The 13,538-nt window shown below is 38.5% G+C and overlaps 1 long non-coding RNA gene across 1 annotated transcript in view; it reads left to right on the top strand.

Moving 5' to 3' along the window:
* The first annotated feature begins 576 nt into the window (after window positions 1–576).
* The window catches only part of LOC130411581 (uncharacterized), a 50,709-nt gene continuing 37,747 nt past the window's right edge, over window positions 577–13,538 (top strand). Inside the window, exons 1-2 of the long non-coding RNA XR_008905090.1 lie at window positions 577–1,468; window positions 2,095–2,154. This is a non-coding gene — a long non-coding RNA (uncharacterized LOC130411581). The remainder of the gene's footprint in view (window positions 1,469–2,094; window positions 2,155–13,538) is intronic.

Genomic DNA, 13,538 nt, shown 5'->3' with positions numbered 1-13,538 from the left:
GTGGGTGAGTAAAAAAATCACGCAAATTTGATTTTGGGGTGAACTTACCCTTTAAAATAATTTATTTGCTTTTGGTAAATGACAATAATACTGACTTGAGAACATTATTATCCCTTATTATAAGTGTAATGTATTTTTCCACTGACCCAAAGCAACAAATGTAGATAATAGTTTTATGGTTCTGTATGCAGTAATCAAAATTACACTTTTATTTACACTTAAAGAGGATAAAATGCAGTCATTGATTGCTCCACGACTATGTTTTTAATACTAAACTGTATAATACTAAACTCGTACTTCCGCTCAATTTCAGTTCACGTCAACGAAGCAAAGCGAAGTAGCAGTTGTTTGGTATTACTGTATAACCGCTGTCTGTTCAATGTATGAAATGAGCGCCTTCTAGTGGTTAAACATCATTCTCATATTTGACCCATACACACATTCTAGCTTATCTGCAATGTAGATCTATTATAAACTCCACAATCCACTTTAGTTCTTTATTATTTGTATATTATATCAATTGATATGTGTGTATCTATTAAAGTAGCCAATTATGTTACAGCAGCGGCTAGGCTACATTCACATTAAATTTAGTTACCTCCACTGACATGTTATATCCTAAAAATGATATTCCTATACTTTCCTACATTGTCCTGCTGATAACATTTAGGTGTTTTATGCTTTCAGACTGCAACCCCTTCCCGCCATTTTTGACGTAAACAAGACGTGCTTCAAACTTTCTTCATGGTCTAGGCTAAATACGTTTCTGCGCATCTCTTCTCTGTTTGAAGAAACAAACTCACGTTTTCATTCATTAATGATATTTATATTAATATATTTATCTGCAAGAACCAACATGCTTAAGACGCAAACTCTTTGCAGGTAACCTTTCTTGTCAGTTGGTCACGAGACTCTCAAGAACACGTATCGTTCGACGTCATCGACGTCAAGCAAGTTTGAATTCGCACTGGCGCGAATAACGAAACGGATATGCGCTTGAAGGTAAATACTTCGCCTAAATAACGTACATAAAGTTTGTCTTTTGGAGCTGAAAAACCGCCGATAACTGCCTATGTTGTACGCACGGAATGGAGAAATTTGTGAGAATTTTATGTTTCTTGGTCAGACGCGTTTTAAACGACTCAAATATATAAAAGATCGTTTGAGTGAACAAACGGCGTTGAATTATTGCTGCCTTCGCGTGCTCTCTGAAATTCGATAATTCACACTTAATTTATCATAATTTAAAGAAATATTGATAATTCACACTTAATTTATCATAACTTAAAGAAATATTGATTATTCACACTTCATTTATCACAACCGAAAGAAATATCAGAAAATACGTAATTTAATCCACTACTAAAGGATCTGTCCTAAGATGCAAATACAACAGAGGGCGCTGCAGTGTTGATTTGATTCTGCTGAAGTCCAAAACACTCGCTGATCCCAGATCTGTTTCAGTCAGGTAGGAGTGCTTTTAATCATTAATGTTTTTATTTTAAACTTGTAAACGACCTTCCTACAGAATAACGTTAGCATGTTACAGTTTTGTTACCTTTCTTGAGTCGAGATACAGCCTATATGGATATAGTTTATTATGAAGTGGGTGAATCATATTTACTTCTTTTCCCAATATTTTTGCAACACACTATGTTGTCATAATTTAGTTTTTTTTGTCAGATTTATTTAATTTGTTAAATATGCAAGGTTCTTCAAGTTGCATTCAGCAAATGTAGAACTGTGCATGTTTATTTTGTGGCCTTGTAAACGGTACAATATGTTGTTTTTGTTTCCTCAGTCTTTGATGGGCCTTTTAAGGCCTTTTTGTGCTCTTTGTTTTTCTCCTTTGAGTTAATTATTAAGTTCTTTGTTCTCATTTGAAGTTATGTAGTTAATTCTGCTGCCTGTTTTAGTTCAGCTTCACCAGGAATAATAATGAACTTGTTTGGCATTGATGGATTGGGTCAAAATTTTGTTTATAAAACTATAAATATGCTGTTCTTAGTGTGTTGTAGTATTTTTTCACAAGTGGCTGTCATATTGTGTCAATGCTGCACTTCTTCCCTATCATCATTCTCATGCCTCTGACAGATGGTGACCCTGATGACCCCTGAGACATGCATGGCTTCAGACCAGAACCTCAATGGTAAAGTAGGTACAGTAACACTACAGTGTTTTTTTGCATTTCATATGCCATATTCATGTATTGGGATTTGCTGAAACACCACACCGGTGGGACTTGATAATTTGTTAGAAGTAGAACAGTATACTGTATTTATTTAGTCTCTTAAAGCTGAACCCCACAGAATACGCGTCTTGAAATGTGCTTCCACGGATGACGACAGATTTGAGATGCCCCGCTGAAACCTTTCAGAGATCAAATATAATGGACTGAAATAAGCGCGAACAGATGGACTCGAATCTATTTTTTGATGGTGATGCAAGAGAATCTGATGAGTGCAAGTTTGCCTTGCAATCTTGGGTAGTTTCCATCTAAATTTAGAGTCTGTAAAGCTACCGTACAAGGACACACTTGAATGCTGTTTTTGTAGTAAAGGTGTAAATGGGATCATTTTTAGTAATTAGTGTACCTCATAGAATCTGCACTGCACAAATATAAGCTATAGGTAAAATGAAGAGGATTGTGTATTAGCTACTCAATCTGCCATGTTGCAGAAAATTACATATTGATCTGAGTAAGTTGTGTGTTGTGTCGGGACTCACCCTTGAGTACACATAATTTGTGGCAGAGATGTGAGACAGAAATTAGTATTAATCTTTTTAAAATAGATTTAAAATCGTTTTTTTTCATTGTCTCTCATGTCTGTTTGGTCGAAAGTATTGGTAGATGGATAGATAGATCTCAGTTTTTCTGTTCTGAGAACCTCAATGGTGTTTTTGATGGCTGTCAAGGTTGTTACAGCTTTCCAGTGTCATGACTGCATTTGTCCAGTAGGTGGAGCTGTGAGCTTCCTCCCTGGCATTAGATTAAAAGTCTTAAAATAGTTATTTTAAAGATAAGGCAGATTTTTATTAAAGTAATATTGCACAAGTCAAAAGTGATCGTTTTAACTATACAGGAAACAGTTTAATGCTGATGTGAAGATTACATAAATTTATTTTATTGGATGGACAGGAAATTATGGGAAACACAGAGAATCGCTACAGCTCAAACCTGTCAAAAGCATTTATATCATGCCTCATCACAACTATCACAGATTCACAGTTTTGCAAAAAAATATTTAGAAACTGATATTTTCCTGATTCTATCAATAAAGGTTGAGGAAAATATTCATAGATACGTTAATATATATGAATAATAAATACATTCTCCTAGAGTTTATGTTTGAAGTTTTGGCTGAAAATGTCACATCCATAATGCTGGAATCTCCCCTTTTTTATGTTCAATTTTGAGCTCAGCAGATGTGGTCACTTTGAATAAAAGTGGTTTATTTCTTCTAAAAACAAAAGCACGCAGGTTTGAAGCGATATGAGTGTGAATTAATTATTCTTGTTGCTATTTGTTTTGTGTTTGGTTGAACTGTTCCTTTAATGCAGAGATTTTTGTGAATCCACAATTCTTCCACAACCCTTTTTTACTGTATATTAGGCTTCAAGCAGCCAAAGACTTTGATTAGCAATTATAAATTACAGCATCTGTTCAAAGAACAGGTGCTCTCATCAGTGAGGCGTGTAACATCAAACGCTCTCCTGACGGAAAATAGAAAAGTATTACCATAGTTTAGCAAATTATTCTGCTCCAGCACATTATGCGTCGGTCCTCTCCCCATTGCGGTTGTGAAGTCTGTTGTCGGCAAGGCCCCGATCTTTCCCTCGTGAAAACGGCAAAGCCCATTCGCCTTTTCCCCTTCAAGTCCTTAACTTCAGACGAGAACTGACAGTATCTATCCTCCCCGGTCGTCCTTTTTGCTGACCTTTCCTGTCTGTGTTTCTCGTCCCAGGCAGGAGGGATGTAGACACTGAGTATACGGGCCAGTATGACTAAGACCGAACAAGATTACCTGTGACATGGGTGGCAGAACAGAGGCACCGGAGTGTTTCCTTTCAGAGGCGCTAACACGCTGCAGTGCATTGTGGGGGAAGAGTCGAGGCATGTTTCATTGAGCTGCCTCATTCGTCCAGAAATGACCGATATGTGGTCTCTCACTCTCTGTCAGCAAGCTCGACAACGCTTTTGAAACAAATTCACTACATTAGATAATACATTTCAAGACAATTACTGTCAGACTGTGAGCAATGTTTCTTTTTACTATGCATATGTTTTTTTTGTAAAGGCTTTTTCTGATCGCATATACATTTGTATAAGAAAACATATACGAAACATGTCTATTGGTCTGAAAATATGTTGTTTTCTTTATTTTGAACCATTTGCTGTGTCCTTGAGAATGACTCTATTCCTCACACAAAGTCCTTTCACCTCTCTTGTTGAGATTGATCTTATGTATTTCAGGGTCAACATCCCTCTTGTGTCTAAAAAAGAGGCCATCTAGAGAACGCTCACAAAGCCAAAGGGTTAAATGAAGGGAGCTTTTTTTTGTTGCACGCCCGGAGGGAAAGCCACAGATTTTCCCTCCATTTTCTTCCGCGCCGCGCGGCTAACAAAAGAGGTATTGGATATCGGGTTTGTTGTCATTTGAAAGAGATGACCTTGCCTTAGCGTCTTATGACGGGTCATACTGTTTCGCCACAGAGGCACTTATCTGGATGCCTCGTCTCGACGGGGCGACCTGCAAAAATACCTCCATAATGATGGAAGCGGTGATTGTTCACAAACAATCGACTGGAAGGCAATCCGACTGATAAGAGGAGACGGCTTTAGCAAGGAGATGGGTTATGAACATGGCAATGAGAGGTGCTAGATCTGAAATAGGAAAAGGCAGAGGCTATATAACCTGTAATCCTGGAGACAGCCCAAAGCCCTCGGCAGTCAATGAGAACGGCAATCACTGATGGATCACCTTACTGACCTGCCAGTCACGGCATAAATGGGTGCAGTGATATTTCTCTCAGAGGTTTGTGTAAAGTTAAATGCGGGTTGCTTGTCACATAGTGGCTTATAAAGCGAGCTGAAAAGACAAAGGTCGCGGGTTCAGCGTATGGAAAGGGCGACCTAAAAAAATGTGTTCTGTCGACATAGCCTTTCAGAGAAGCAGTTAGAGAGCAGTTACCCTTGTGTACAGTGGGCCAGGGAGAGGGATGTGAATATAGATCTGTGCATCAGACACAGGCCCTTTTTATCCATTTTAGCAAAAAACTCCCTTTTAGCCTTTTTATGCTAAAATGTGTGTGAGGGATGCATTTGTGAGATGTAAATGTGCTGACACTAGGTTTCGTGTTTATACAAATTCGAAGTGATAGTGCACCCAAAAATGAAAATTCTGTTATTATTTTCTCACCCTCATGCAGAACACAAAAGAAGGTAATTTGAAAAAAGTTGATTACCGAACAATGCAGAAACCCATTCACTTCAATCGTGTGGACAGAAACCATTGTAGGTCAATGGTTACCATCGCTGTTCGGTTTCACAACTTCTTTAAAATATTTTCTTCTGGAAGAAAGAAAGTTATACAGGTTTAAAATGGCGAGAGCAGGTAAGTAAATGATGACAGAATTCTCATTTTTGAGTGAACTGTCACTTTAAGAGGGTATGCTGAAATCTGATTTGGAAAGATTTTGCAACTCTGTCTGAAAGATAATTGATGTAATGTTGATTAAATATTATATTGGTTATTCTCAACGTTGATTCAAGATTAAATTATCATTGCTATCTGGGTTATGATTAATCTGAAGTTAATGATTTCAGAATAATAATAAAAAATGACTTTTAAAAAAATGTACACATTCCTAGAGGTTTTTCCAGGGATGGAACAGAACACTACCTTTATGATAATTTATTTTGCGCAGTCTTTATAGTTCATTAAAAGGTGCAGTAAATTGATATTTAGTAGAGAGACCAATGAACCACTGTGAGTGTATGAATCAGTAAGGCTGAGTTAAACATTCCTCCTGGCTTTCCACCAAGCGCTGACAATATTTCATTTTAAAAACACCTTTGCAGGCAGGTAATTAAGTGTTCTGCTCAACTCCTGGCGCAGAAACGGCCTGTAAATGACTCGAGTTGAGTTTGGACAGGAATTTAATTGATTGAAATGCAGTACTCTCTGTCACTCCTGGAGATGCCACCTGAATGAAGTGTCTTAGCGTTTGTCATATGGGAACAAAAAGCCCACAATGGAGAACTGTGACAATTAGGATAAATTTATAATGCTAAGATCAAAACTATGCCACTTTGAAGAAGGCCCCTTTTAATGCAAGGATAAAAAGAAACTTACAGTATAACGTAGATGAACATACAACGTTCAAGGATTCAACATCCTTAGATAGATATGCTTAAAAAAAGTATTTGGTCACCTAAACGGTCAGACTATGAACCTATATTTATAGTCTTACCTGTTGTCTATAAGTTGCGTATTATTTATATATATTTGATTCTTAAAAGTAATTGGAAGAAGTGAAGTTAGAATATTTTTTAATTCCAATAACGTATAAGGCCTTTATTAGTTCAGTTTCAGGTCAGTCATTTAGTTTGTTGTTTGGATGAGAGTGCATATTTTCATGTCTAAATGTGACAAGTTTCAAAATCGAACTATGGGATAAAATGCAACAACGTTCGATTACAGCCATTAATTTCACTATGATTTTGAAGTCAATATTTATAAAATTAGTAAAAACAGTAAAAAACAGTAAATTAGCTGGGTTTTCACAGATGTGCAATCAACAAACTCATTCCTGAATAGGCAGGAAAACCTATAAAACAAGCTTATGTGCGGAGAGGAAATATGCTGATGTTATCTTCTTTAAAAACAATAAGACTGCATATTTAATAAGAATGCAGACAGGGAGGGCTGGGCTTTTAAACTGTTCTTGTGACTTGTTGATAAGGGAGCGCCTGTCAGTCAGTTTGATGGACAGCTCTGAGACGCAACTGTAAATTTGCAAGCGTGTGTGTGTACTGGAGAGGAAACTGCTTTGAATGACTTGTTTTATCTGCGGGCTTATATCCTGCTCATTTTCACTATGGAATCTTCCAGTCTCTATCTCGACATCTCTCTCTCTCTCTCTCTCTCGTTTTTTTTAAATAGCTTTGTCTGGGAAGAATGAAAAAGCCCCTCTCTCTCTTTCTCTCTCTATCTCTCTTTCCTCTCTCCTGGGGTTCTAGGATGATTAGCTTATGAACTGTGAGTGACATTTGAGTGTTTGATATTGAGGCTTCTGTGCACTTTTGTGTTTGTGGGCGTTAATACTTTTCGCTCGGCTGATTTGCATTGCAGAACGCACAACTTCTCCATTCTCATGCATGAGAAGATCTTATCAGGATATAAATGTCTCTGATAGCTACGGTGGATTTGATAATAAAATGAATTAATAAACAATTTGACATGTAAATGCTCTTTCTATAATGACAGCGAAAGAGATGATGTGCGCACGCGAGCGGAGCGACATCTGTGCACTCTGGGCTCCGGCTATTTCTGGAGGGCTGGATCAGACCCTGTTGTTGCCAATGATGAGGTATTGATTGGTCGAGAAATGTCAGTGTTAAATAACAGCCTGGAGCGGTGAGGGCTATTCTCCCATCAGCCACTGGGGGAGGCTGTGAGCGTTCAGTTCTGCAGGACGGGCGCAGCGGGAGACGGATCACGCAGCGTGCGTCCCACATTACCGGAGGGCCGTGACAAGCCGATCTCATAGGAACACATGCTTTTCACTGAGCCCGCTCTCCTCTAGGCCTCGGCTGAGGTGATTGCCGATTTGAGCTGTGATTTCTTCCAGCTTTGCTTCTGAACGTTCATTTACCAGGAAAGAGGACGGTCATGAGAGCAGACATGCGGCGGTCACACACACTGTCGGAGGAGGAGAAATGGATCAAATGAGATGGAATTGCTTTTTCTTCATCTCAGTGTCTCCGAAAAAGCCCATAGGAACATAAGGCACAGCTTTGACCGCATATGCGTGTTTGAGAGATTGTGGGCCGTGTTGCAGAAACTTCTTAACTCGGAATCTTGTTATCTGATGGTGATATTATGTTAGGAACTCAGATCTTAACTTAAGTTCTCAGGTTCTGAATGTGTGAAGGAAAGAGAAATGTCAAGCACAAGAGGATAAATCCGTACATTCGAGAGTGTCAATTTATGTTCAACACTTTACGCAGGGCATTGTTGGCTGACTTAGTTCAGGTGAAACTCATACCTGTCAAGAACTTGAGGAATTTGATTTATGTGTTCAGGTATGCAGCTGGTTAGGAGCTGAATTTAATGAAAACTTGTCAGGGTTATATTTTACCATAAAGTCTATAGAAAGATTACATGTGTTTAGCTTAAAGGGGACATATGTGTTTTCTGTGTCTTTGGTGTGTTATAAGTGGCCCATTCATGTATTAGACATGTAAAATTTGAGTGTCTGAACAGAAGATGCATTCTATATAAATGCGAAAGCGACCTGCCTGAAACGCCTCGTGTAACCACACCCCCACTAATCTAAGTCAGTTTGTGGTATGATTTGACAAATAAGCAAGTAAGGTTGCGTACCTGTTAGCAAAATTGCTTTGGAAGCTGATGCTCCAAATATGGTAAAAGGAGTAACATTTCCGTCACACTCAGATCACTACGCACTGGTTGACTGGCCAATCATACGCTTTTCAGAAGGGCAGGGCAAAGAGGAAATACAAACATGCGCGATATGTGGAAAATACAACGTTATTTAACCTTAAATCATTTATACACATTGCATTACATCTAAAACAAACGAAAATATTGTGTCATGACCCCTTTAAAATTGAGTTTAAAATATAGATTTTTTTATTATAATAATTGTAATTACAAAGGTACTTCACAATGCCATAGATTAGAATAACCATTTTGGGTTCTTTATTGCTCCGTTTTTGTTTATTTTTTGTTCTATATGGTTTTTAAGAACCTTAGAATAAATGGATCTTTTGGGAATTCAAATGAGAAAAGTCCTTTGTCGCACATTTTTTAATTGTGTAATTGTAATGTAAAAGTAAAAAATATACTTATAATGTTCTGGTATATTTAAAATAGGCTTTGACTTTGTGGTGAGTAGTGAGCCAGACATGTTTCCATAAGATTCACCCTTTAATCCTCCCTGCCCCCCATAAACCTGAATAAATAAATCAGAAACTCAGTGACATCATAGGCTGTGTGGTCGGTGACTGACATTGGCATCCACTGAAACCTCTTAAGCCAAATGCCAGAAGATGCAATATTCATGCAGCCACGCTCTGAGCTCCATTGACAGACAAACCCAAGGCCCCTTGGTTTCGTTCTCTCTTCCTTTCTATTTCTTTTGAACTGGCAAACAGCCTCTTCAAAGACTGGAGTTTGCCACTAAATGTACCTCTCGTGCACAGAAACAGCCTCCTGGGTAATATTTTTAGGTCTGATTCATTGGAGAGGTTGTGCATTTCTGAATTGGCTCGTTCGCTGGGTGCCTCAGTCCCGGGAGACTCTTCAGAGAGCATCCCAGATTCACTTCACTGCAGGGCAGATCTTTTACCACCCTGTGCCCCCTCTTGAAGGAAGATTAAACGTTTTTGCAAATCAGTTGGATCATTTTAATGATGAATTATGTGGAGACTCTCCTGGTGAGACGACACAAGTGGGCTGTATGTGAAAGCCTGCTGGTGCAGCTGTGAGCGCTGGGCTGTCTCTCTCCCTGTGGCTGGAAATGGAGGTGTGCGGTTTTAACATAATCGATGTTGGGCCAGCATCCTCTGCACTCTGTTAGTCTACTACATTTCTGTATATGGCTCTTTCTTCAGTGGAACACAACAGTAGGGTGATAATACGTGCCATTTTTCCAGGACAAATCCTTGCCAAGATTTTGGTTGCATCCTCCGGAGGTCGCATTTGTCTACTGCATACAGCATTGACGTCTTCACATTTCATATAAAACAACATTATAAAATTTTCATTTATTTCTCTTAAGATGTATAATATATATATTTTGGTTTAATTCTAACCTTGAAATATAACGGTCACTTTTCTGAAATGAAATCTGAAATAATAAACCTTGATGACGTATGGGGTGGACAAATACGCCCCCAAATCCCGCCCAGAACGTGTAATGGGGAAAATGGCACATATGGTAACTCTAAACATCTTTTTGTGTCCATACAATAGAAGTCAAAGTTCTTCAAAATATCTTTCTACTGGTTTGTATGACATGAGTTCATTTTTACATGAAGTGCAACTAAAACAATAGATTTCCACTTAAAGACCTTACATTGATATGCTTATGTAGTGTATGATTTATAAAAAGTTTGAATTCACTGGGTTAAGATTAAAATAGTATGAAAACATTCAGTTTGATGGCTGTTGAACGTTTGACCAGACGGAGGCGTCGCACTTTACCGTATGATTGAGAATTTGATTGGATTTGACATGAAACGCTTAACAGACACTGTGGCAAAACTCCTACTACCTTCCTGTCTGTGGCTCCCCGAAATTAAGCTGACAGGTCTTTGACAACATCTTCTTAAGAAAAGAAGAAGGATTAATGAGTTAATTAATCATTTTATGTCACTCTGAAAAAGACCCTGGAGAGGTGTCTCGTAGTACACTGGCCTCTTCTATTTTCTTTTCTTTTTTTGGAAAATGTAATTGTTTTCAACGATATGCAGCAGCTTGCTATGTTGGCCATAGTTCTTAATTATGATTGGTGTTATTGCTCTTCAGAGCATAGCAAATTGCTGTTATGTTGTTTGCCTGAGCCTAATCTCATTGGCACGTTGTCACAAAAGTAATTATCTGTCATTTAAATTGATGCCATAAGCTCTAGTCGGAGGCACACCTGCTGCCACCAGCCAGGCAGAGAGGAGTAAAGATCAGGGCTCCTCCTACTCTCTGTCTCTCGCTCTCACTCTCTCTTTCCCCCATATGCCCTTCTCTCTCTCTCTCTTAAACTCTGGCTGAATTTTAAGTCATATACTGCTACAAAAGTATGTGCTACTGTATGCAGGCGATACGAAGGGACACATTTTTTAAGTTTAAAGTAACTATTATTTCTATACTGGGACACACTACAGTGCTGTAAAAGTTTATATTATATAAAAAACTCCACTCCAAAATTATTTTCAGATTTCAGAGATATTTTTCAGAGTTGCAAAAAACCTTTGCCAAAATGAGATTGCGATGTTGAGTGAATGCTCTTCACACAAAGTTAATGTTACTCAAATAATTTTGCTTTAAAACCTGCTAAATACCACACTGTGCCTGGTCTGAACTATTCAGTATTGCTGAAAGTAAATGCAGGAGCCCGATAAAAATGCTCAGTTAAACAAAAAGCCATATGACGAATTTAGAGGTCTTCATGCACAAGTTTTTTTTTTCCATTTTGTGAACAACATTTTTTCCACAATTCCCAAATTGTTTTTATTTGCAGAAAATTGAAACGGGACAAATTGGTCACAATGACAAAAAATGCATGCTTGCATTTCTTGAATACTGAAGAAAATCAGTGCATATTCACGTTTAAACAACATTATAACCGATGTTTTTGCATGTATTTTAGGATCTGTTCAAACATGAATATATGATGGAATAAATAAGATTTTGTGTCTCAACTTTCATACATCTTTGCATTTTCTCTGTAGAAGTTCAACAGAGACTTGGCTGGAATTGTCATAATATGCGCAGAAATGCTGATTAAAGACAAAAAGGTTTACATTTAAACGTATATTAAATGAATGCATCTGTACCTTGCAATATATATTTTACATAAAGGATAGACGTCATGTACTTTCATAGTTGAATGGATGGAGCACATAACTGAGGCCTAGGATCCTACAATGTTAGATGGTCTTGTCTGCTGTGCCACAGATTGTTTGGCATGGACTCGGGATGAGTTACCCATAATCCTCTTCAGACCTGAAGCTCTGTGAGGGATCAGCTCCTGATGGATGATCTAACACGGGGTTGGCGAATGCTCTTTTCAGCCAATGAATAACATTAAAATTTCAAGAAGCAGAAACAGGAGACAATGATGAATCTGACCTTATTAATTTTAACTTTGGATAAATAATGCAGGCCTTTCTGTTCAGCCCTCTCCCGGTCCCTTCACCTCCTCCCCCTGATGGCAGCCGCCCCCGTCTGATCTGTGATGATCCATTAACATCCTGTTCACTGTAGCCGAGAGTCTTTCTAAAAACAGCCGAGTGAATTCGGGGTTTTGCGGTAAGGACAGTGGAATCAGGATGTGATGCTGTAAAGATGAGAGGGTTCAGGTGGACACATCTCGTTGGAGGTTGTTTTGGCATCACATTCTCTCACACAAAACAGCGGCTGTGCAAACATTTCGTTACTCTGCAATGTTACAGACTGACCTTGCACTGACATTTTTAAACATTTTAATTACCGTTCAGTCACGTTTAAAACAAACACCAGTGATTACAGTAAGATCAAAAGCTTCTTACAGATGTAGAAAATTATTATATTTTACCTATGATGAAATATAAAATAATTCACATTTTCAAAAAACGATGTGTATAATCGCCAGGGTGTTGCTATAGTTGATGGTTGCTATGTGGTTCCTAGGGTGTACAGGGTGATGGCTTAGTGGTTTGCAGTAACCCCTAACCCCAGCTATGAGTAATATGAGCATGTGTGATAGTAAGCACAAGCGCCATTAAACGTAAAACACTTATTAAGAAAGTTTCTTGTGGAATTTTCAGTTTTATTACCCCCTTTCAGTTTTTATGTCATACTTTCATGTTAACTTAATTCCTTCTGGTAAGGACAGGTCTAAGCTGCCATAGATGTTTCTCTCTGTAGTCCTGAAATCCACATGGAACATGTTTCACCCTTGACAAATTGGAGTCTAAAAGGCGATCCTTTTTTTAAAATAAGAACCATCAACTTGACGGGACAGAGACAAGTCCCCTGCTCGAGACTGTGATATAAATAAAATGACAATGAGGAAGAAGAATCTGCCGAGCCTTTTCTTGTTTCTCGTCCGGCTGAAGTTGTCAGCGATGCCGTTCTTTTCTGATGACCGTTTGCGAGATTGGACTGAGTCAGTCGTGCTTGACTCGGGCTCTGATGGTCCGTTGATTGCACAGATGTCCCTAAGAAGGCAAGTTGCCGTGGAAATGATGAATGACGTGTGTCCTGCCCTTCTGCCCCTGGCTATCAAGAGCTGTCTGGAAAACAACGGAAAACTTCTCAATCAATGGAGAGTGTCAGGAAGTTTAAAATGAAACAAGTTTTCAAACGGAGAAGATGTGCTGGTGTTATCCGCTTAGCTGGATGTCTTAAAAGGAAACGAAGTGACCCCTGTGGGTTTTTATAATAAGTGGTTGTAAGACTTTTTGGGATTTATAGGAATAATGGAGAGATGAGAGGAAATGATGCGGAGAAGAGTGGGAAGCAGGGAAATTTTGTGTGCTGGATTCTTTTGGGTCATTCACATTTGAGTATATTCTGGAGTATAAATTGTCT

This window comes from Triplophysa dalaica, chromosome 22, assembly GCF_015846415.1.
Source record: "Triplophysa dalaica isolate WHDGS20190420 chromosome 22, ASM1584641v1, whole genome shotgun sequence".
NCBI classification, from domain to species: domain Eukaryota; kingdom Metazoa; phylum Chordata; class Actinopteri; order Cypriniformes; family Nemacheilidae; genus Triplophysa; species Triplophysa dalaica.
The sequence above is the reverse complement of the archived record's forward strand: the minus strand, read 5'-3'. Positions and strand labels throughout refer to the sequence as shown.